Here is a 25,492-nt window from a genome sequence, read left to right on the forward strand (position 1 = left end):
TATAAAGCATTAATACATGCCAAGCAATTACAGTCACTTAAAAATGAACTCACAGCAATTTTCTATCTTAGGTAATTTATCTTTTCTCCTAAAACTTGTCTGAAATAAGACTGAGAGTAAATAGTAAAAAAAAAAAAAAAAAAGAGGGGGGTGTATAGTTTTATTTTTCAAAAAAATAACTGATCTTTAACACACTGCACTCATCATTGCTCAGAATCTTAATTTGGTAAGAATCTTACATAGACCCAAACCAATAACATAACAATAAACAAAGCTTTTGAAAGAAAATCTCTAGAATAAAGAAATTTTAAAACTTTTCTATTCAGAAAGATGGCACTTAAGTTGTAATATTTAAATAATTTCCTCAGAATTTTTTTAAGTCTCTTACACTCAGAATAGCAGCACATGCATTTATCCAACAAGCACCTGTTGAGTGCTGACCATCTCAAGGCACTACTGTGCAAGGCTCTGAGGAGTCAGGGGTGACCAAAACAGATGAACAGATGCCCTCGTGGAGTCTGCACTCCAGTGGAAAGCGGTGCACTGCACACCAGTATGTGAGAGGAGCAGTGTGCCAGGGGCAGCAGACACTAGAGAGAAACATAAAGGACAAGCGGGCAGGGAGGGCAGGGGTAAGGCAGGGCGCGTCGCTGCCACTCGGACCAGAGACCGGAAGGAGGCAGGGGGACAAGCCCTGCAGGCACCTGGGCACGGGATGGCAGCGAGGGGACCGCTGGCCACAGGACTGAGGAGGAGGGCGTGCTCCCCCAGCTGAAGGCCACCCTGACGCACATCTCAAAAGTGCTGAAGGCATGCCTAAGAAACGCCAAGGAGGCTTCTGTGTTTGTTTTTAACACTGTCTATGAAGGGCCACTTTTACATCCCTACATCAAATACAGTAATAAAACAGGTACTATGAAATATTTGTTACTGGTTAAAAGCAGAGACATCACTTTGCCAACAAAGGTCCATGTAATCAAGGCTATGGTTTTTCCAGTAGGCATGTATGGATGCAAGAGCTGGACCATAAAGAAGGCTGAGCACTGAAGAATTGATGTTTTTGAACTGTGGTGTTGGAGAAGACTCTTGAGAGTCCCTTGGACTGCAAGGAGATGAAACCAGTCAATCCCAAAGGAAATCAACCCTGAATATTCACTGGAAGGACTGATGCTGAAGCTGAAGCTCCAATACTTTTGGCCACCTGATGCGAAGAGCCCACTCACTGGAAAACTCTGATGCTGGGAAAGATTGAAGGTGGGAGAAGGGGACGACAGAGGATGAGATGGTTGGATGGCATCACGGAGTCAACGGACATGAGTATGAGCAAAGTCTTGGAGATAGTGAAGGGTGGGGAAACCTGGCGTGCTGCAGTCCACGGGGTCGCAAAGAGTCGGACACAACGGAGCGACTGAACAACATCAACATGGTCTCTAGGAATGAACCAAGCACAATCAGTGTGTGTGTGTGTGTGTCTGTGTCTTTGTCTGTGTATATTTATATCCGTGTGTGTCTGTGTCTGTGTATATTTATATCCAGAATTTTATTTCAGTGTCCAACACATGCCTAGTAAGTATGAAAGACAAGACAGAAAAAGATAAAGCTGGGTAAGAAAAATAAACAAAAGGATTCCACCAAAGAATGTTTTGGAAATGCACTGTTTTTCCATCAGGCACTGGAAGGGGTAGTTACAAGGCAAAAACAAAATTGTAATCTACCCCTTACTCTTTCCAAAATTTCAAGTCTAACTGCAGGATACAGAGCAGACAAACATACTCACAGAGGCTCATTACCTTAAGAAAGCTGGTTGTGTTTGCAAACACTCTGATTTCAACCCAAAGGTTTCTTAATTATGTGACATTTTCCTGTATTTGTATCTGTCAATCCTGACAAATGGAAAATGTATCCCTGATATTACTGGGACAATTGATGAGATCTGAGTAAGGTCTATGGGATAGGTAATAGAATTATATCAATAGTAATTTCCTGATTTTGATAATTTATGACTTTAAAAAATTCCTTGTTTTTAGAAAGTAAACACTGACGCTAAGGGTATAGGAGCATTTTGCTTATAACTTATTCTCATATAGTTCATAAAAAAAATAACATGTTTGTTTATGTAGGAAAAAAAGGAGCAAATATGGTAAAATGTTAACATTTGGAGACTAGATAAAAGATGACATAGAGTACTACATCAATAGCTGCCTTCATTTCATTATATGTTTTCACTTGTAGAAATGAATAAATGAAACAAATTTATGCATTACCACTCAACAGACAACTGTAATAAAAAAAATTTAGAAAACATTTATCCCTGTATTTATACAACTTCTCTGAACATAAGTTTCTTCTCTGAAAGTAAAAATACAACCACCTCCCATATTCAAATGATTACTACAAACACCCTTCCTGGCTCACGTCATTTACTACTGATACAGGCCATGATTTTGGCTTCAAAATCTTCAATTTCTTTAAATCATGCTATTTCAATGACTATATGATACAAAATAACCTATTTAAGGAGAAATAGCACATTAAAAGTACACATTAATTACTAGACACTTCTCAAGAAGAGAAACACAAGAAAGTCCTTTTTATAAAGGAAGAAATGTGGTGTATCTCTAACACCAATCTCTTCTCTAAGCATCAGATTCTTGATAACCAACCTGACTACCACCATGCCATGTCCAAGACAGAGTTCGCCTCTCCATGGAGCACCCCCTCCCAGGTCTGGCCCCCTGTCCCTCACACACAGCTCCTCCTGACTCCGCCAATTCAGTTGGCGGCAACACTATCCACCTGATGACTTCAGAAACAGGTCATTCTTACTCCTCTCTTTCAGCCTCCATTACCATTCAATCAAACAAAAGTTTTAATCATTTTAGCTGTTCTGTTGCTGCTGTTTTATTTATTTATTTTTTTGGCTACATTGCACAACTTGCAGGATTTTTCCCAACCAGGATTAAACTCAGGCCACAGCAGTGAAAGCCCAGAATCCAAGCCACTAAGACACCAGGGAACTCCCCATTTTAGTCACAGTTATTTTTCAAATCCTCGACTTTTAACCTCATCCCAGCTGGACCTCCGCCCCTGTTCAGGAGCTCACCAAGCACCACCCGGAGCGCTACATTGTACAACGTCCTCAGAAACAGCTTCCTAACCCCAAACACTGCCTCTCAAATTTATGAACCCAGCAAAGTTTAATTCCCCTAAACATCACCTAATAAGGCACTTCAGCTTCACCTATTTCCCTAGCCCCATCTTTTGCTAGATTCATTTCCATTAACAACAAAATATTTTTAAGATTTCTCCTAACCACTTAATTATTACATTTTGGGTTTTAGCTTCTAAGTTAAGTTACTTCTAATCTTTCTTTCAGCATAAACTCTCTGAAAACCTCAAAAAGATTTAGATACATATTCCACAGCAGATACAAAATTTAAAAACTCTCTAACTCAAAAGCCTTGTGTAAAAACAAATCATTAAGAAAAATGGATCAGAGTTATCAGAAATACAAGGTTAATCTGGGCCTATGGGCAACCTCCCTACAAGTTTAAAAGTGAAGTAAGGCTGAAAGTGTTAGTCTTTCAGTCATGTCTGACTCTCTGTGACCCCAAGGACTGTAGCCCACCAGGCTCCTCTGTCCACGGAATTCTCCAGGCAAGAATACTGGAGTGGGATGCCACTCTCTTCTCCAGGGGATCTTCCAACCCAGGGATCAAAGCGGGGTCTTCTGCATTACAGGCAAATTCTTTACCATCTGAGTCACACTAATATCCCCAGCTTATCACTAAACAAAGAAATTTAAACTGAAATGGGAGAAGACTGTGTATATTAATGTTACCTAGTAGCACTGACCAAGAAAAAGCAGAAATACTAGAAAGAGAGTTTGTGTAGAGGAGGGAGCAATAATAAAATATTCTGCTTTAGTCATTTCTCTTACAAAATCTGCTCTGTGAAAATCAGCAAATGGCAAGTCACATAGCTTCTTCTTTCCCAATAAACAACACAAATAGATGAAGGTGGTCAAAAGGCTGGAGCATTTAGGGGTAAGGTAGAAAGCACCAGGGATGTAATGTACAATGATGACGACAGCTAACAGTATGATGGGAATGCTGCTGAGGAGCAGATTGAGTTCTCATCACAAGGGAAAACAAGCACACCTCCATGCGCGTTTACGTTCATCTCTATGAGAACTCCCTGCGGCAATCACTTCTCAGTGTCTGTGAGAGAATCATCGCGCTGTACGGCTTACACTCACACAGCAGTGTAAGCCAACTGCTCCACAATAAGGCCAGGGAAAACTCAACTGTCATTCCTTGTGACTCAAAAACGTTTAATGTAAATCTTTAAGTTCAACATCCTTTTCTTATCAAAGTAATAAATCATATACTCTGTCATAGATAATTTCAAAAAATTCTAGAGAATGGCTAAAAATGGACACATTCAGAGATGAAGTTTATTCATTTTGTCAGATTAAAATCAAGCTCAAAATGTTGTGTGTTTATGTGATAAAAATGTAACAAAATCTACTAAATCTAAATTCCAGTACAACTAAATTTACTGTTATCAAAACTTAACTTATAGCAAAAGAAATTATTAATGGCAAAAGCAGCTGATAAAAGCCAACTACTGCTAAGATTACAAGGAAACCCAGAACAAGGAAAGACAAATATATCTGGTAAAATACAAACTGTTAGATTCCTAATCATCGATTTTATTCTAATATTATTCTAATTCCCAATGATTAACTCTAGAAACTATACTGAACATTCACTTCACTCAGTTGCTCAGTCGTGTCCAACTCTTTGTGACCCCATGAACTGCAGACTGCTCTGTCCATGGAATTCTCCAAGCAAAAACACTGGAAAGGGTTGCCACTCCCTTCTCCTTCTCCAGGGGATCTTCATGGCCCAGGAACCAAACTCTGGTCTCCCACACTGCAGGCAGATTCTTTACTGCCTTAGCCACCAGGAAAGCCCATACTGAACACTGATCTACTGAATATAGCCTACACCTATACATTAGCAACTCAACTACTCCACTTTTTCTCTCATTCCTGAAATCTAGAATCCATTATTATTATTCATTCATGCCAAATTTCTAACAACACTCCCAACATAAAATAATTCAGAGGATGGTGTGGGCATCCTAATCTTAATTAACAGTGGGTGCCATCTGGCAGTATGACAAACTTTTCCCCTTTGTTTATTAATACAGAAGCATTAAATAAAAACAGTGTTATACAATTTTTTAAATTTTAACTATGAAAACACTTAAGTGTACAGAAAAGCAAGCAAAGGAACAGCACAGTGCTTTGGCAACCCTATCTGTGAAACGGTGCTGAAAACAGATGGTAAACAGTAATAGCTGCAGGAAACATCAAGGGAGATAATCTGCATCAAACAGTATCTGACACACAGTCAGCTCTTGATAAGTATTAATTCTTCATTAATTTATAACCCAATTAAACATGCTAGGCATTACCCTCTGAAGACTGGCCTAAAGGTTAAGATTTTTCATTTTAATTTTAAAGTAAGATCACTTGGGTCATATTAAGACAAAAACTAAAGCAATAAACCCCAACAATAAACGTTTCTTAAAAGAAATCAAAATAAGATCCACCAGCGCTGTTGCCAAAATCTTGAACTAACACCAGGCCAAGATCTGAAAAGAATCAGAATTTTGGTGCCTCTGTTTCCCTTTGGGTGTTTCTAACTGCACCATTATCCAAAACTTCTTAAATTTTCTCTGACCTTAACCAAGGGCTGCCACTCATCACCATCCAGGCCTTCATTCCTTGGTAAACGTGCCAAACTGCCACACGGCACACCACTGCAGCGGGCCCTGGGTTCACGCAGTCACTCACTGAAGGCAGCCTAACAGCTCTTCTACAGAAAGACCTGGGTTTGAATCGCCAGGACAGTAAGGCTGTGCAACTACAGACAAGTAAGACGGCCCCTCCAAACATAAGTTTCCAAAACTACTAAATAGGGCAATTTCATCTTCACCCTTTAGGGTCCCCTAAAATTACAGCACCTGGCACATGTCAACTTCAGTCCCCTTTACAGACAAGGCTGTCTTGACACTCCTTAAACATTTCAAGTGATAAAATCTTACCATCCTAGAGTCTACACCAATCACATGCAATTATATCTATTAGAAAATTCTCTCTTATACTAATATGAAAATGCCACAAGTTCAAAGGAGTAAAAGATCAGATGAGCAGAAACAGCTGGAGGCAGCTTCATGAATGTGCCATGAGTGTAACCTGAAGGGGGCCTGGGAAGATGGAGGAGACTCAGGTGAGCAGAGGAGACTCAGAAGGCTAATCATTCAGTCATTCATTCATTAACTTACTGTCATCAAAAATGTGCTGAATGCTTATTACATGCCAAAAACTTTCTAGATGGTGGGAATCCAGTAGGAAAATAGAACAGATGAAAGTCCCTTCCTTCAGAAACTGCATGTTCCAGTGGAGCAAGAGATACAAACAAGTTAGAAAATGTTCAGGATGTCAGCCTATGATAAAGCTTATGGAGGAATAAAAAACTAAGCAAGTATGGAGAACAGCAAGCATTCAGAAAAAAGACAGGATGCTATTTTCAATACAAGCGCTAGGGAACACAACACTGATGAAGTGGCATTTGAGGAGAGCCCCAAGACAAGGAGACAAGCAGATATCTGCGAAAAGCATTCCGGATGGAGAAAATAAAAAGCACAAAGGCCCTGGTGCAATTCCAACAGGATTAAAAACCACACGCAAGTATGGTGAAGGCACACAGTAGCTTTGGTCAACAGCATCTAACAAAGCACAAAGGATGAGAGCAACAGTGAAAATACAGGCTGAAGGCACTGCAGAGAGTCTGGGCTCCTCAATCTGATGTTACGCTGTTAGCAACAAGGACTCACTGAACAGCTATGAACAGCCAGTGAAATGAATGAAATCATACCTTAAGAAGAGGCATAATGAATACTCAATTACTCATTTTGCTATTATTACCTGTTAACTACACAGGAACAAAAAATAACTTGCTTTTTCTTCATCTTCTTCAGATACCGGCTCAATTAACATCAACTTTCAACATTAAGTGAAAAAATGAATTTTAATAGTTAGTGTCTATTTCTCAGATATATATTTTACATATTAAAAAAAAAAAGCCTTGATATGGGCAAAGCAGAAACTGTTGGCTAACATGATAATCAGAGTTAGCTATTAAGTTCAACAACTTTCTTGTCTTTCAAGTTCACAAATAATGGAGATGGCCGATTAAGCCCACTTAAACGTCTTTGGTATCAGTAAGAAACCAATGAAACACTGATGTATCAAGATTTCAACAAATATCACTGCGGAACATATTAGTCTTGCTTGCATTTTTAGCATGAAGAATCAATGCGAAGACTAAGCCAAATTCTGTACCCGTTTGAGAACTGCATGCTCTAATTACATACACAGATGTTTTCAACAGTACAAAATAGAATGAGATGATCTCCGAAATATGAAATATATAATAATATGCTGTAGAGTATAATCACGTTTTAATTTGACTTGAAAAAAATCTGTGATATCAGCAGTCAGCAACGTAACATCAAATTTATATCTGAGGAGCTCATCATAGGAGACTTCCTCTACACATTTGGTCAGCCTGCAGGGGACAAGCACTGTGTGGGCAGATCGCCTCTGAGGCATCACCAGTCAGCAAGGCCAGCCTGGAACGGACCCTGGGGCTGCAGGGCACGTTCTGCCATCTCCTCCTGTGTTGTGCCAGTAGCTCTAAGTCTTACATGAAAACAAATGCTTTGAATAAATTCAGTACAACTATTCCCTCCAAGAAGCCTAGGGAAAGTTAAAAGTTTCAGTAAAAAGAAACTAAAGCTTTAAAAGTAATTTTCTTTCCCTGCCCCTTTTCTAAAATACTCTACTGAGTTCCGTTTCTAGCCAACATGAAGGAACGGCCACTGAATTTACCCTACTGATTTTTTAAAAAAAACTTAAAAACCAGACAAACTATGTAAGACAACATTCCTGAAGAGACTGGGAGCCAAGAGATGGAAGACCAAGAGCGTCCCACCTGGGGAAAGTCCCCGCCATGCCATGGCGGATGGAAAACAAAGCCGGGAGCCGCCCGGGGGTCTCCCTATGGAGGTGATGGAGCTAGGAAGCCAGAGACCAAGGTCACTAGACTTTCCAAGGCAGAGAACAGAAGAGGAGGGATGCACACAGAGGACACCCCAGGTCTACTATTAATGCACAAATGTCAGGAAACCAGAGGGCAGAAAAAGAACATCCCAGAACTAGAGGGAACAAGGCAGAGGGAAAACCATAAAGCTCCAAACAGGAATCGTGTCTGTGCCCATCGATCAGACCAAAGACCTCAACACTCATGGAGCATCAGACGTGGAATTCAGAAGAATGGTGCCTCATCCACTGGAAAAACTAAATCTAGAGTAAATGCTATTCTAGCTTCTCCTTAAAAAACAATAAAAGTAAGATTTGAAAGGATTGGACTATTTCCAAATAACTGAATCCAGAATCAAGAAGCAAAGTTCACAGTATCTAGCATCCAATAAAAAATTATTAGGCATGCTAAGAAGCAAGAAAATACTATCTACAAACAGGAGAAAAGTCAATCAGTTGAAACTGACCCCAAAATTACATAATGATAGGATTAGTAGGCAAAGACATTAAAAACACTATTATTACCCGTGATTTCCATACATCCAAGAAGTTACAGAAAAGAATGAACAAATTAAGCAGAGGCAAGGAATTGGATAAGGAGAGAAATATATTCATGTATGCGCGCACACACACACACACAGCTACAGTTGCAAACTTTAATCCTTGAAATAAAAAATACACTGGAGAGAATTAAGAAGAGATTAGACAACACAGAAAAATAAAAAAAAAACTAAAGAATCTGAAGATAAAGCAATAGTAACTATCCAAAATGAAACAAAAAGATTAAAAAAAATAAATAAAAGAAACACACACTATGGGCTATGCAACAGCTTCAACCGCCTAATTAACTTTTTTTTTAATATTTATTTATTTGGCTGCCTCGCGTCTTAGCTGTGGCACGATGGATCTCCACTGCACCATGTGGGATCCTCTCTTGCAGCACCAAATCGGCAGCTGTGGCTGCAGGCTGAGCCGCTCCGGGACGCCTGGGCTCTCAGCTCCCCAACCAGGGATCAAACCTGTGTCCTCTGCACTGCAAGGTGGATCCTTAACACCCAGACCACCAGGGCAGGACCCCTAGTTAAATCAGAATTCCTGAACTAAGAAAGGAAGCCAATGGGAAAAATAAAACAAGATTAAAGAAATGACTGAAGAAGTATGCTAAATTTTGTGAAAACTATAAACGTGCAGAACCAAGAACCTCAAAGAATCCCAAACACAAGAAACTTGAAAAAAAGTCACTCAAAGGTACATCATAGTATAATTGCTTAAAACTAGGAATGAATAGAAAAATCTTAAAAGCAGAGGAGGGAAAAAAATACATTATGTACAAAGAAACAAATACAATGAGGACAGATTTCTAATCTGAGACAATGCAAACTAGAAGACACTGAAACCTCTTAAAAGTACTATAAGTAAAATACTTCCCACAACTGTTTACCTGGCTAAAATATCTTTCAAAAACAAAAATGACATAAAGATTAGGACAGAAATCAGTGAAATGGAAAAGAGAAAAACAACAAAGAAAAGCAATGAAAGTGAAGATGATTATTTGAGGATATTTATAAAATTAATAAACCTGTAGAACAACTGATTAGAAATAAAACACTAGTGACAATATCAGGAATGAGGGAGGTGATATTATTACAGATCTTACAGATATTAGAAACAAAGGTCTATTATGACCAACTTTATGCTATTAAGTTCACCAATTCCTTGAAAGACATAAATGAGCTCTTTCTCTAGGAAAAGATAATCTGAATAGCTCAGTATCTATCAAGGAAATTGATCAATAGTTGAAAATCTTCCAACAGCAAGCACAACCACAAGAAGTCCCAAAACCAGAGAGCTTCACTAGGGAAATCTACCAAATAGTTAAAGAATGATACAAATTCTATGTAAACTCTTCAGGAAACTGGGGGAAAGGGGGTGAAGGGGTGCTATTTCCCAATTTGTTCTATGAAGCCAACATAACCCTGACACCAAAACCAGAGGGCATCAGAAGAAATCAAACTTGCAGATAAACACTCTGCATGAATATTTGCAAAAATTCTCAACAAAACGTTAGCAATTAAAATCCTGGAATAGATGAAAAAGATAATAGATCAAGACCAAGAATAATGGGGCCCAGAAATATAAGGTTATATTAATATGTAAAATCAACATAATTCACTATGTTAAATAAATATAAAAGAAAAAACTATTATGATCTCAGTAAGTGCAGAAAAGACATATGATAAAATCTAACATCCATTTCTGATTTTTTAAAAAAACCTCAGCAAACTAGGCAAGAAGGAAATTTCCTCAACTTGATTAAAAACATCTATGAAAAATGAAAAGCTAATATCATACTTAGGGGTAAAAGTCTGAACACTCTCACATTTAATGTAACATCATGAACGAGACAAGCAAGTCCATTCTCTCCATTTCTATTATACTGAAGGTTCTAGCTAGTGAAATAAGAAAAGGAAAATTAAGGCAACAAAATTACAGAGGAAGTAAAAACTGTCTTTACTTGAGGATGACAATCATCTAGATAGGAGATCTAACAGAATCTATAAAAAGCTACTAAAACAAGTATGTGAGGTTTAGCAAGGATGTAGGATATAAGATAAATATGGGGGGGGAAACTATCATATTTCTACATTCCAACAAGAATCAGAAATTGAAATTTTAGAAATATTTATTAGGTTGTGCAAAAGTAATTGAGGTTTTGCACTGTTGAACTTTGTCACTTGATATTGCAATATGTTCTTAAATAAATGTAGTTATGTTATATATCTTTTTAATGCACATTTCTTGCTTTATGTATTTTGCTAATGACTTATTACTTGCTGTGTATTTCATATTTATTTTAGACTCAGGGAAATACTGTTAGTCAAAAAACAAATTCAAGTGATTTTCTTATTCGAGTTCAAAATGGGTTGTAAAGCAAGTACTTGCAACTTCAACGATGCATCTGGCCAGGATACAGAGCAGTGATGGTTCAAGTTTGGTAAAGGAGACAGAGCCTTGAAGACGGGCGCAGTGGCCGGCCATCGAAAGTTAACACCAACCAACTGACAAGCTTACCAAAGCTGCTTCTCTTACAACCACACAAGAAGCTGACGAAGAACTCAATGCCTACCATCCTGTGTCAGCCAGCTTCTGGAGCAAATTCTAACGGTGCAAAGCCTCGATAAGCGGGTGCCTCACGAGCTGACCACAAACCCAAAAACATTTGTTCCGAAGTGTCCTCTTCTCTTATTCTATGCAACAACAATGAACCATTTCTCGATCAGACTGTGATGGGTGACAAAAAGTGGATTTTATACAACAAGCAATGACAACAAGCTCAGTGATTGGACTGAGACGAAGCCCCAGAGCACTTCCCGAAGCCAAACTTGCACCAAAGAAAGGTCATGGCCACCGTCTGGGGGACTGCTGCCCCTCTGATACACGGTAGCTTTCTGAATCCCAGAGAAATCATTACATCTGAGAAGTATGCTCAACAAACCAATGAGATACACTGAAAACTGTGAAGTCTGCAGCCGGCATTGGTCAACAGAATGGGCCCAATTCTCCTCCATGATGATGCGCAACACAACCAACACTTCAAAAGTTGAACAAATTGGGCTATGAAGTTTTGCCTCATCTGCATATTCATCTGACCTCCTGTCAACCACCACTTCTTCAAGCATATGGAAAAATCTTTATCTCCTACTCAGTTTTGCTGTGAACCTAAAACTATTCTAAAAAGTCTATTTTTTTAAAAGTCAACAGTAAAAGAAAATAAATTAGAAAATGAAAGACATGAACAGGTATCTCACTGAAGAGGCTACACAAGCGGCAAATAAGCACATGAAAAGCTGTTCAACATCATTAGCCATGAGGGAAACGCAAATCAGTACCAGTCACCATCACTGCACATCGAACAGAATGGCTAAGATTAAAAAAACAAAAAGCAACAACGCCATATGCTGACAAAGATGTAGAGATGCAGATCACTCATACATCGCTGGTACAAATATTACATAACACAGCCATTTTGGAAAAGTCTGCCAGTTTTGCAATGAGTCAAACATGCAATAACCATACAACTCACCACCTGCACTACTGAGCACTCACCAGAGAAGTGAAAACTGACACAAATGTACAGCGTCATCTATAAGGGTCAAAACTACAAACAGCCCAAAGGTCCTCTCAAATGTGACTGATCATACAAACTGTGGGACACACATACATAAAGCTCCACTCCTCATTAAAACACATAGTAAGCACAATTCACACTGTCACAAAGTCTTAGTTTCTCTACATACGCTCTGATTTATAGCTCTCTACGGGAAAAGATGCTATCACCTCAACTAAATGGCACACAGAAAATATGACCAGTATTTTTAACCCAACCTTAATCTTTAAAACAGACAAGACACTAGAAATGCTCAATGCTCTACACTGAGGAAACTGCACTGTAACCATTTGGTAATAAAAGTGCAGAAATTACATGGTACAAAAAAAAAACTTAATGAACTAAAATCTTACTAAACATATTCCCTCAGTTAACTGGGATTCTTCCCTGATAAACTGTTTTCATGTGAAAAGGGTATACGCCAAAGAAAGAAATTCATTGTAAATGTAAGAACAAAGACAACTTCATGAAAATGATAATCGTTGTTATTTAAAATTTAAAAATCAGAACAGCACTGTCAATTGAACTTCCTGAGATACAAAAACATTCTTTAATTAAATTAATTAAATTTAAAATTTAAAATTAATTCTTTTAATTAAATTAATTAAATTATGAAAAGTTAATCACCAGTATTGCGAACAGAGGAGGTCTATTTCTCACCCACGGCACTACAGGCCTTTGAGGCAGAATAATTCACTGTACCCGACTTCCATAAGGAGAACAGAGTCCTTCCAAACAATAAAGATGTTTGTCCCCAAATGTGAGTTTTTTCTGGCCACTGTTGATATAGGGTATTATTTCATTCAAAGAAATAAATAATAATGTGCATCGGTACATTTTCACCAGCAGAGGGCAGAGAGACGCCATAATACCACACAATGCCAATTTCAATGTCCACATGTATCGAACTCAGACACTTAGTATATTCACTTCCACAGAAGGAACAGTTTTCCTTGAAGTAAGAGTAAAAATGTGTTAAAAGAAATGTATATTTTTCAAAAATAAACAGGTCTCTCCAGAAAAGTTCCTGTCAATGTTATCAGTTAACCAAACTCCTCTAATGTGACAAAATAACCCTGGGAAATAAAATGTCAACCAAGCCTTAGTTTCAAGGCCATTTACACATGTATTAACACTATCCAATGGGTTGCAAAATAAGTTCTAAATAATTTTACTCCTAGTATAAAAGTTGTCAGAATCCATGGGAAGACAAAAGGATTTGATTCGAAAGTAAACCTAACACAAAAAACCAACAACGGACTCGGCAAAGGTGATTCTCAGGAAAGGTGCCGAGAACGGCCCAGGCGCCCGCGGACGACCTGGGCGAGGCCCACGGGGCAGCGGGTTGGGCTTCAGGCTCCCTCCGGGAGCTGGGGAGCTGGGGAAACAGCCTTCCCGCCCCAGGTCCTGTGCAGCCCCAGGGCCGAGATCACCGCCCGATCACTGCCCGCCTGAGGCCCCCGGGGCTCCCCTCCCTCCGCCCTCCTCTCTGAGTCCCCACCTCTACCCTGAGCCCGCCTGCCAGCGCCGCGGGCCGCAGGAAAGGCCTCCCGGGGCAGACGGGCCCAGGGCATCAGCACCCCTGCCGACTCCCCTCCCAAGACGTCCCAGCCCCTCCCTCCCCAGACTGAGGGCGCTCCGCTCCCTGCTCGGCGCTCCCTGGCTCTCCCTCGCTCCCTGGCTCCGAGGCAGGCCCTCGGCTCTGTGCTGCTGCTTGCTGCTGTTCAGTCGCTAAGCTATGTCCAAACATTTGCGCCCCCACTGACGGCAGCACGCCAGGATTCCCTGTTCACCAATTCCCGGGAGTTTGCTCAAACTCATGTCCATTGAGCCAGTGATGCCCATCCAACATCTCGTCCTCTGTCATCCCCCTTCCTCCCGCCTTCAATCTTTCCCAGCATCAGCGTTCGCATCAAGTGGCCAAAGTACTGGAGCTTCAGTTTCAACATCAGTCCTTCCAATGAACACTCAGTGTTGGTTTCCTTTAGGATGGACTGGTTGGATCTCCCTGCAGTCCAAGGGACTCTGTGCTAGGGTCTGCCAATCCCCTTAGAGTGGAGGCTCCTGCAGGACAGAGCTGGGAGAGCTCCTGTCCTACGCCTGCTCTAGGAGACCAGCAGACAAAGGGTAAAAACTAGAAAGAAACGTCACTACCTTCTGTTCCTGAGCCTTCCAAAAAGTATTCTTGAGTGGAGGTAGTCCCAGGCTCTGCTCAATTTCACTGTTTACCAGACAAAACACAATTCACAAATGCTTCCTTCAAAGTCATAAAAATGACTGAATGGTAAAAAAACAAAAAGGCCTGGCATTAATTGTCAAGCCCTTACTTTGTGCAGGACAATTCACAAGCTCACTTAATCCTCACAACTCCCTGACTCAGGCATCACCATTTGACATGTAGTGACACTGAGGCTTAAAAGTTTAAACATTCCCACCACAAGGAAGAAACAGGGGAGGGGGGAGGAAAGGGAGGGAGAGAGAGAAGAAGGAAGGAAAAGAAGAGAAAAGAAACCCCAGAAACAACGAGAGAGCTGATTTCAACGCAGAGGCCATGCTCTGAGCTACTGAACTAGGATGCCTCTCAAGGGTAAAGGCAGACCAAAAGTTAGGAAATACATAACTACATTATTTTTATTATATTTATATTAAACTTAGGAAAAGGGAATAAATATGTTCCGTTCAGTTGCTCAGTCATATCCAACGCCAGGCTTCCCTGTCCATCATCAACTCTCGGAGCTTACTCAAACCCATGTCCACTGAGTTGATGATGTCATTCAACTATCTCATCTTCTGTCATCCCCTTCTCCTGCCTTCAATCTTTCCCAAAATCAGGGTCTTTTCCAATGAGTCAGTTCTTCACATCAGGTGACCCAAGTATCGGAGCTTCAGCATCATCAGTCTTTCCAGTGAATATTCAGGATTGATTTCCTTTAGGATTGACTGGTTTGATCTCCTTGCAGTTCCAGGGACTCTCAAGAGTCTTCTCCAACACCACAGTTCAAAAGTATCAATTCTTCGGCACTCAGCTTTCTTTATAGTCCAACCCTCACATCCATACATGACCACTGGAAAAACCATAGCCTTGACTAAACAGACCTCTGCCAGCAAAGTAATGTCTCTGCTTTTTAATATGCTGTCTAGCTTGGTCATAGCTTTTCTTCCAAGGAGCAAGTGTCTTAATTTCATGGCTACAGTCTCATCTGCAGTGATTTTGGAGCCCAAGAAATGAAAGTCTGTCACTGTTTCCATTGCTTCCCCATCTATTTGCCGTGAGTGATGGGTCCAGATGCCATGATCTTACGTTTTCTGAATGCTGAGTTTTAAGTCAACTTTTTCCCTCTCTTTCACCTTCATCAAGAGGCTCTTTAGTTCCTCTTTGCTTTCTGCCATAAGGGTGGTGTCATTTGCATATCTGAGTTTATTAATATTTCTCCTGGCAATCTTGATTCCAGCTTGTGCTTCATCCAGCCCGGAATTTTGCATGATGTACTCTGCATAGAAGTTAAACAAGCAGGGTGACAATATACAGCCCTGACGTACTCCTTTCCCAATGTGGAACCTGTCTGTCGTTCCATGCCCGGGGTTCTAACTGTTGCTTCTTGACCTGCATACAGATTTCTCAGGAAGCAGGTCAGTGGTCTGGTATTCCCATCTCTTGAAGAATTTTCCACAGTTTGTTGTGATCTACACGGTTAAAGGCTTCAGCATAATCAATAAAGCAGTAGTAGATGTTTCTCTGGAATTCTCTTGCTTTTTCTATGATCCAACAGATGTTGGCAATGTGATCTTTTGTTTCTCTGCCTTTTCTAAATCCAGCTTAAACATCTGGAAGTTCACGGTTCACATACTGTTAAAGCCTGGCTTGGAGAATTTTGAGCACTATTTTGCTAGTGTGTAAGATGAATACAACTGTGCAGTACTTTGAACATTCTTTGGCATTGCCCTTCTGGGGGACTGGAATGAAAACTGACCTTTTCCAGTCCTGTGGCCACTGCTGAGTTTTCCAAATTTGCTGACATATTGAGTGTGCAGCACTTTCACAGCATCATCTATTAGGATTTGAAATAGCTCAACTGGAATTCCATCTCCTCCACTAGCTTTGTAGTGATGCTTTCCTAAAGCCCACTTGACTTTGCATTCTAGGATGTCTGGCTCTAGGTGAGTGATCACACCATCATGGTAATCTAGGTCATTAAGATCTTTTTTAAACAGTTCTGTGCATTCTTGCCACCTCTTCTTAATCTCTTCTGCTTCTGTTAGGTCCATCCCATTTCTGTCCTTTATTGTGCCTATCTTTGCATGAAAAGTTCCCTTGGTATCTCTAATTTTCTTGAAAAGATCTCTAGTCTTTTCCATTCTATTGTTTTCCTCTATTTCTTTGCCCTGATCACTGAGGAAGGCTTTCTATCCCTCCTTGCTATTCTTTAGAACTCTGCATTCAAATGGGTATATCTTTTCTTTTCTCCTTTGCCTTTCCCTTCTCTTTTCTCAGCTATTTGTAAGGCCTCTTCAGACAACCATTTTGCGTTTTTGCATTTCTTTTTCTTGGTGATGGTCTCGATCATCATCTCCTGTGCAGTGTCACGAACCTCCAGCCATAGTTCTTCAGGCACTCTATCAGATCTAATCCCTTGAATCTATTTGTAAATTCCACTGTATAATCATAAGGTTTGATTTAGGTCATACCTGAAATGGTCTAATGGTTTTCCCTACTTTCTTCAATTTCAGTCTGATTTTGGCAATAAGGAGTTCATGATCTGAGCCAGTCAGCTCCCGCTCTTGTTTTTGCTGTCTGTATAGAGCTTCTCCATCTTTGGCTGCAAAGAATATAATCAATCTGATTTTGGTGTTGACCATCTGGTGATGTCTGTGTGTAGAGTCTTCTCTTGTGTTGTTGGAAGAGGGTGTTTGCTATGACCAGTGCATTCTCTTGGCAAAACTCTGTTAGCCTTTGCCCTGCTTCATTCTCTACTCCAAGGCCAAATCTGCCTGTTACTCCAGCTATCTTTTGACTTCCTACTTGTGCATTCCAGTCCCCTATGATGAAAAGGACATCTTTTTTGGGTATTAGTTCTAGAAGGTCTTAAAGGTCTTCACAGAACTGTTCAACTTCGGCTTCTTCAGCATTACTGGTTGGGACATAGACTTGGATTACTGTGATACTGAACGAATGGTTTGCCTTGGAAACCAACAGAGATCTTCTTGTCATTTTCGACATTGCATCCAAGTACTGCATTTCACACTGCGGACGTACAGGTCAGCAGTGGCCTGCAGCAGGGTCAGGGGCTCTGGGTGCAGCAGACCTGGGTCACACAGCATGTGGCTAAACCCTCTTGCAGGAGGTCACCAATAACCCCACCACAGAGCTGCCAAGCAGATGCCCCACAAACTGCAGAACAATTATACCAAAGAAATTCTCACACTGTTAAGAAATTTCCAGGACCCACAACAGATTTCCCAATCTGGGGATCTGGCAAAGGGACTGAGAACCCCCTGGGAATGTGACTTTGGAGGCCAGTGGGATTTGATTACAGAACTTTCAAAGGACTGGGGAAACAGACCCTTGGAGGGCACAAACAAAACCTTGTGCACACCAGGACCCAGGAGAAAGGAGCAGTGACCCCACAAGAGACTGAGCCAGGCTTGCCTGTGAGTGTCCAGGAGTCTCCAGCAGAGGCGTGGGTCAGGGGTGGCCTGCTGCGGGGCTGGGGGCACTGAGTGCAGCAGTGCTGCATGGGACCTCCTGAAGGAGGTGCCCTTACCTTCATTACCTCCACCACAGTTCGGTCTGGGGTCAAACAACAGGGAGGGAACACAGCCCCACCCACCAGCAGAAAATTGGATTAAAGACTTACTGAGCAAGGCCCCGCCCACCAGAACAAGACCCAGTTTCCCTCTCAGTCAGTCTCTCCCTTCAGGAAGTTCCATAAGCCTCTTCTCCTTCTCAGAGGACAGACAGACTGAAAACCACAATCACAGAAAACTAACCAATCTGATCACATGGACCATAGTCTTGTCTAACTCAATGAAACTATGAGCCAAGCTGTGTAGGGCCATCCAAGATGGACGGGTCATGGTGGAGAGTTCTGACAAAACGTGGTCCACTGGAGAAGGGAATGGCAAAACACTTCAGTATTCTTGCCTAGAGAACGCCATGAACAACATGAAAAGGGAAAAAGATAGGACACTGAAAGATGAACTCCCCAGGTTAGTAAGGTGCCCACTATGCTACTGGAGAACAGTGGAGAAATAACTCCAGAAGAATGAAGGGACGGAGCCAAAGCAAAAACAATACCCAGCTGTGGATGTGACTGGTGATAGAAGCAAGGTCCATGCTGTAAAGAGCAATATTGCATAGGAACCTGGTATGTTAGGTCCAGGAATCAAGGCAAATTGGAAGTGGTCAAACAGGAGATGGCAAGAGTGAATGTCGACATTTTAGGAATCAGTAAACAAAAATGGACTGGAAAGGGTGAATTTAATTCAGATGACCATTACATCTACTACTGTGGGCAAGAATCCCTTAGAAGAATAAATATGTAAATAAACTCAAAATATCATAGACACTAAAAAACTAAGAAGATTCTTAGAGAACTAAAAAATCTACAAATATAGCATTCCCATGATGTTTTTCAAATGCTAATGTACTTTGGCAAAGAAGTTAAACTATGGTAATTATTTAAGGCTCCACTGATCATCAGGCCAGTATAAGATAAAAGGAGAAAATGAAATGAAGCTTCATTTTAGATCCCTGCTTCATCAGACTGTCCTAAAGTTGAAGCCTCGTCAACCCCACTTCTCACTTTGTTCAGGTGATTGAGCACCATTCAGAAACTCAGCTTAAAAGCCCAGAAGTTTGAGCAAGCGTGTTACCGCTTTCCTTGATTTTATTTCACTTACTTTTGGCTGGGCTAGGTCTTCGTCGCTGCGTGCAGGCCTTCTCTGGTTGTGAAGAGTGGGGGCCTCTCCTGTTGTGAGCACAGGCCCTGGGCCCTGGGCTCAGCAGCTACGGCTCGAGGGCTCTACACCTGGGCTCAGGACCGTGGCCTAAGGGCTCAGCTGCTCTGGGCCTGTGGAATCTTCCCAGATCAGGGATCAAACTGTGTTCCCTGCACTGGCAGGGGGATTCTTATCCACTGTTCCACCAGGGAAGTCCTCTTTTGTTTACGTTTTTATAAATATTCTAGTACTTTCTCTGTGCAAAATTGCTCTCAAGCAGGAAGAGATTCAATATTTACAACTACCTCCCTTTTAAACTATTCTTGACAGATTCCATGATATAACATGTGCTTTTAATACAACAAACAGCACTCCAAGTTTTAAAGCATGTCTGCATTACTGCTATTGCCAAATCTATGTTCAAATAAACTGGCTGAGTAAATATATAATATGCAATCATTCCTCATTTTATTAATTTTTTCTTAATATTCCGCCATTACACGGATATAGTGGTTAAGCATAAAAATCCAGAATTTATCTCCCTTCTCATTATGTACAACAGCTGAATTTAAAGAGAATGAAAAAGCTGAAAAGCTGAGCAATACCTTATGTAAACATCAAAGGTAACTAACACATTCCAGCTGTCCGGAAGACCATCTGCTACTCAGGCCTCACAAAGTAGAAACTGTGGTTCACCGTCATATCTTCTCACTATTAACAGCTTGATGCAAAGCATTTAATCTATTAATTAATCAGTTAATTAATCTCTAACAGGAGATTAGACCAGGTACCTGAAAGGACTCTTCTACCTCTAAACTTTCTATAATTTCAGTTACAAAAAAATGTAGATGAGAGATTGAAAATCTGTGCAAAGTGCTTAACTATCACTTACTCGTGGACTTTTAGAACATCTAGGGGTGAACGGTGTGGCTTGCACCAAACTGAGGAATGAATATTGCCTGGAATGACTCAACAACTGGTTGTGAGAAAAATGTGAAAATGATAGATAATCCCACTCCCAAACGAACGAGCAAATCATAAAAGACTAGTAATGACTAACAGTATATTTGACATGTTCAATTTAATGAGTGTCAAAAAACGCTGTATGAAAGTGTGATATGTTTGCACCACTTCCATTTAATGAAACTTTTCATGAACAGGATCCTCAGTGACAGGCTGGGTGCGGGCGGGGGGAGGCAAGCCGGCCCTGCCCGCCCGGCAGCCCGGCCCCACTCAAGGACACCTTCCACAGAGGAGATGCACTTTCAGCAAACGAGTGTGCGCACAGAGCTCTAACAGCAAGACTCTGAAACCATGAGAGTCAGAAAGCAAACACTCACCAGTGAGGAGCCAGCTCAGTTTAAAACTCTTCTAAAATTACTATAAAATACTATTAGCCAGTGTGCTGTATAGAGAACACTCTTAAACCTCCTTCGATACCCCACTGTCCTCACTCTCGGCCAAAGACTTCACCTAGTTGATGCTCCCACTTCAGACCCTTTCGGTCTCCCTCCGCATTAACTGCTCCACAGTCTTCCTGCCTCTTCTCCTGTCCACAGCGAACCACCTCCTCCATCGGGTATCAAATGTTCCCCTCGGTCATGCGGTAAAAAAATTATCACCGACACACACCACACCTCCCTCCTGGTGAGACTGCCCCCTCTCGGCCTTGGAGAGGGAGCCCACTGCTGGCCCCACAGCCTGCTGCCTCCAGGACTAAACCACCACGGGGGGACACGGACCCCGCGGGGCAGGGGCATCTCACCCAGGCTCCTGGATGACGACCCAAAGAAAGAGACACCACCTTCAGGAAGCCAGACAGGTCACACAGCCTGGCAGCTGCCAAGGCGCAGACCGAGAAATCAGGGAGGAGAGTGGGGAGGGAAGGCAGCGCGTGTGAGGAGAGCCAGGCCCAGGCCCAGGCCCAGGCCCAGGGACACAGCGCGAAGGCAAGGCGCTAAGCCGTCAGCCGGGCTGTGCTCATTCTCCCAGGTCAGGCTGTGGGTGCGCTGCTCACGCTGAGACCAGCTGAGACAGAAGCCATGGAGACAGTACCGACGTGCTTACACCACGGCCACTCCACCCAACTTCTGGTGCGCCAGAGGACAGAGGGCTGAGAAAGCTGTATTTCTCAGATTCCTCTGCAGCTAGACTTTTGAATGAGAATGAGTTTCTACCAATGAGATGCACTCCTGCAATCAATAGCTCACTTGGTAAAGACTCCACCTGCAGTGCAGGAGACCTCGGTTCAATTCCTGGGTCAGGAAGATCCGCTGGAGAAGGAATAGACTACCCACTCCAGTATTCTTGGGCTTCCCTTGTGGCTCAGCTGGTAACGAATCCACCTGCGATGCAGGAGACCTGGGTTTGATCCCTGGGTTGGAAGATCCCCTAGAGAAGGGAAAAGCTACCCACTCAGTATTCTGACCTGGAGAATCCCCTGGACTGTACAGTCCATTGTATCGCAGAGTCGGATACAACTGAGCGACTTTCACTTACGTAATCAATACTCGAAAGCCAAAGTGAGATGGAGACTACCTTCCTGCCTTTCTCACTTTTTTTCTGCAAGAAAACCAGCTGGTAGAATCTCTGGTCTCTAGTCGAGTCCTGGGTGAGAAGCACTGGTTTTCACAGATGAAGGGAAGACCCCACACTCCAGTACCAGCTTGTACGTGTGGGAGGGCAGCTGCAGCTTTCTAATCCCAGGATCACAGCTAGCCTGTTGTTTTCTGACACTCAACAGCCCAAGGACAGCCTTTGGGCGTGAAGCTCCCTGGCGCATCAGTTCTGCTGTGATCTGGGACTGACTTTCCTGCCCCTCCCAGGCCTTTCACAAGGACCTAATTTCCTATATTAAAGCATTTCTGCCCAACACACCTAGAGCATTCTATTTGCAGTGCTGAAGCTCTACTAAAACAACCTCAAACATACAAAAATAATATGTGATTCCAGTACTCAACACCAGTGGCTTTTACAAACCTGACTAAACAAAGTTTTACATAAGCTAAAAAAAGAAAAAGAAAGACAAATATTGGGTGAGGCTTTATTTTCCATAAAAAAAAAAATCACCAAAATCACAGTGATCTTCACCAAACACTTAAGATACTGCATGAAATACTTCCAAGACCACTGAGATAAATTAGCTTTGCAGATGCTGCTTGTATCATATCATAAATAATGTCTTAAACTGGCAACATACAGCATTCTCAAGCCGAGCGTGCGTCTCCCTTTGCTCAGTTCCTTATTCACTCAACAAATATTTACGAAGCACTTATGTGCCAGGAAGTATCCTAGGCAATGAATAAGAAAGACAAAAATGCCTGACTTCATACATTCTAGAAAGGAAGACAACTATTAAACAAAATTAAGTACATACTGAAGACCTAACCTAACCTAGGTGTGGAGGCCAGGCCCACATGCACACCTGGAGGAAGAACATTCCAGAGAGAGAAAAAGACACCAGGGCAGAGCCTGGTGAGTATATTCAGAGGCTGAGTGGGCGGTGTGGACCGCCGTAAGTGCTTTGGTTTTTACTCAGGCAAAAATAATGGAGGGTTTCAAGTATAGCAATGACAGGATCTAAGTACCTAACTTGACTTTTTAAATAGATCATTCTGGCAGCTGGGTTAGAACAGACCATAGAGGCAAGAATAAAGCTGGAAGACTATTTTAGCTATTGTGGGGACAACTCCAAAGTTCTGGGACTGAGCACAAGGGCGGAGCAAGATGGGGAAGACTGCTCAAAGAGCAGGCCTGGGGGGAGAAAGATGAATTAAGTTAAGACATGTTAACTTGGAGCCACTGAATGAACAGCACATGCAGTTGGATACACCAGTGTGGAGTTCTGGGGTGGGGGCTTTCTATCTGAAGACATGTGCCAGGGGGAGTCATCCACTTACAGTCAATAATTAAAGCAGGAGACTGGATGAGATTGGCAAAGGAGGAGTAAACACAGACAGAAGTGAAGAGGTTCAAGAACTGAGTCCTGTGGTAGATTCAAGAACTGGCTGTGCAAGTCTCCTACCTCTTCTGATTAAAAAAAAAAAAAAAAAAAATGCTATTTTGCTTAAATTAGTGCTAGTTCTTTTTCTATCCCCTACTATGGAAAGTCTTAAATACAGAAAGCCCTGGGTCAGGATTCATTACTGCCTTCAGTCCAGTTCAGTTCCGTCGCTCAGTCGTGTCCGACTTTTTGCGACCCCGTGAATTGCAGCACGCCAGGCCTCCCTGTCCATCACCAGCTCCCGGAGTTTACTCAAACTCATGCCCATCGAGTCGGTGATGCCATCCAGCCAGCTCATCCTCTGTCATCCCCTTCTCCTCCTGCCCCCAATCCCTCCCAGCATCAGGGTCTTTTCCAATGAGTCAACTCTTCGCATCAAGTGGCCAAAGTATTGGAGTTTCAGCTTCAACATCAGTCCTTCCAATGAACACCCAGGACTGATCTCTTTTAGGATGGACTGGCTGGATCTCCTTGCAGTCCAAGGGACTCCTTACACAACTTCAATCTGTACGACAATCAGCAGCTGTGCCTAACACACAACAGGTGCTTAGAAAACACATGTGACATGAACACTTCTTCAGGTACCCTTGGATAAAACACAACTTAGGAAGCAGTATTAGAGGTTCTGGTGCACTTTCACGGTTTGCTGCAGTTCTTTTCACTATATTCTTAAAAAAAAAAAAAGGATGAGGAAGAAGTAAAATTAGTACCACACTCATTACTACCTCTTCAGATGCTTTATTAACAACTGCTAGTCAGTACTTAAACAGCTGCATGATAACCCTTTTTCTGATCCAGCATCCAAAAATGACCAGGGTCTACCATAAAGAGCCAACAGCTAATTTACTTATTCCTTAATCACTGTCTTTGTAATAATAATTTATTTGAAGTTTTTTTTTTAACTTCTTTTGTTCTCCTGGTATGTTTATACAGCCTCTAAGTATGTTCAGAACATATGATATATGTTGAAAAATATGCATTCAGTACAAGATTACATAAATGTCCAGATACATACTGTCAGTCAAGACTAGTTAACAATACAGTCTTCTAACTGAAGAGGAAAAAAATGCAGATCAAAGTAAACTAAACATTTTTTAAGTCCAGAACAATCCTCCTTATTTGCTGATAGATTGTTTACTTCTTAGATACAAAAACTAGAATTTTTTTCCTAACTTTCATTATCAAAATTTTCTAAATACAGAGAGTAGCACAGTGAATAACCACATAACCAATGCCCAGATTCAACAATTGGTAGTTTTTTGCCATATTTTTGTGTGCTGAAGTGTCTTAAAAGTAATTTCAGGCAAAAGACATCACTCCTAAAAACTTCAGAATGAAGCTTTAAAAAATATGAATTTTCCCTCCATAATCACAATTACCACACCTACCAAATTAACAGTAAGTTCTCAACGTCATCTAATGCTACCTATTTTACTTCCCACAACCATGCTTCCAAACATTTTTTTTTTTTTTTGTAAAGGACTTTTTCAAAAAAAGCATCCTCTCAAGGACCATTCAGTGTGTTCAGTTATGTCTCTGATGTGCCTTTTAACTTAGAAGAGACCCCCTCCCAACTTTTTCCCCATTAAACTTAGTAAAGAGATACTAAACCCAGACTTAACATAAAGAATAATTACACTCTCCACTTTAAATATTTCCAAGGAACACACACCAATATGAAATGTCTCTAATCAGCATAATGCTCATGTGAATTCTAAAAGTAACCTGAATATGAACATTCAAGGTCTACCATAAAGATCAGGCTTCCCAGGTGGCTCTGAGGTAAAGAACCCACCTGCCAATGTAGGAGACACAGGAGACGCAGCTTCACTCCCTGGGTGAGGAAGATCCCCCGCAGCAGGAAATGGCAACCACTCCAGTATTCTCGCCTGGAAAATTCCGTGGGCAGAAAGGAGCCTGGCGGACCACAGACCATGGGGTCACAGAGCCGGACACGACTGACGGACTTTCACCCTAAAGATTAAAGCTCAGCTGAGTGGTACGAGCCCGAAGATCTGTTTCCTAGGTGTGACTAACAGTAAGCACTGCTTGGGACTGATACTCTCCCTCTACAAAAACTCAAACTCAAAGAGCCTGATGTGATTTGCTTTATTCAATCTGAACATATAGTAACTTCAGCTGTTATATACTAATATATACACATATGTTTTACACATTCATTTAAACATACGAAGCTATTTTTACA

At 41.5% G+C, this 25,492-nt stretch overlaps 1 protein-coding gene across 7 annotated transcripts in view; it reads right to left on the reverse strand.

Annotated features, from left to right (window-relative positions):
- The window catches only part of SMAP1 (small ArfGAP 1), a 159,594-nt gene that overhangs the window by 115,945 nt on the left and 18,157 nt on the right, over positions 1-25,492 (reverse strand). The gene's annotated exons all lie outside the window — the stretch shown is intronic.

Source organism: Cervus canadensis, chromosome 20, assembly GCF_019320065.1.
Source record: "Cervus canadensis isolate Bull #8, Minnesota chromosome 20, ASM1932006v1, whole genome shotgun sequence".
Lineage (NCBI taxonomy): Eukaryota > Metazoa > Chordata > Mammalia > Artiodactyla > Cervidae > Cervus > Cervus canadensis.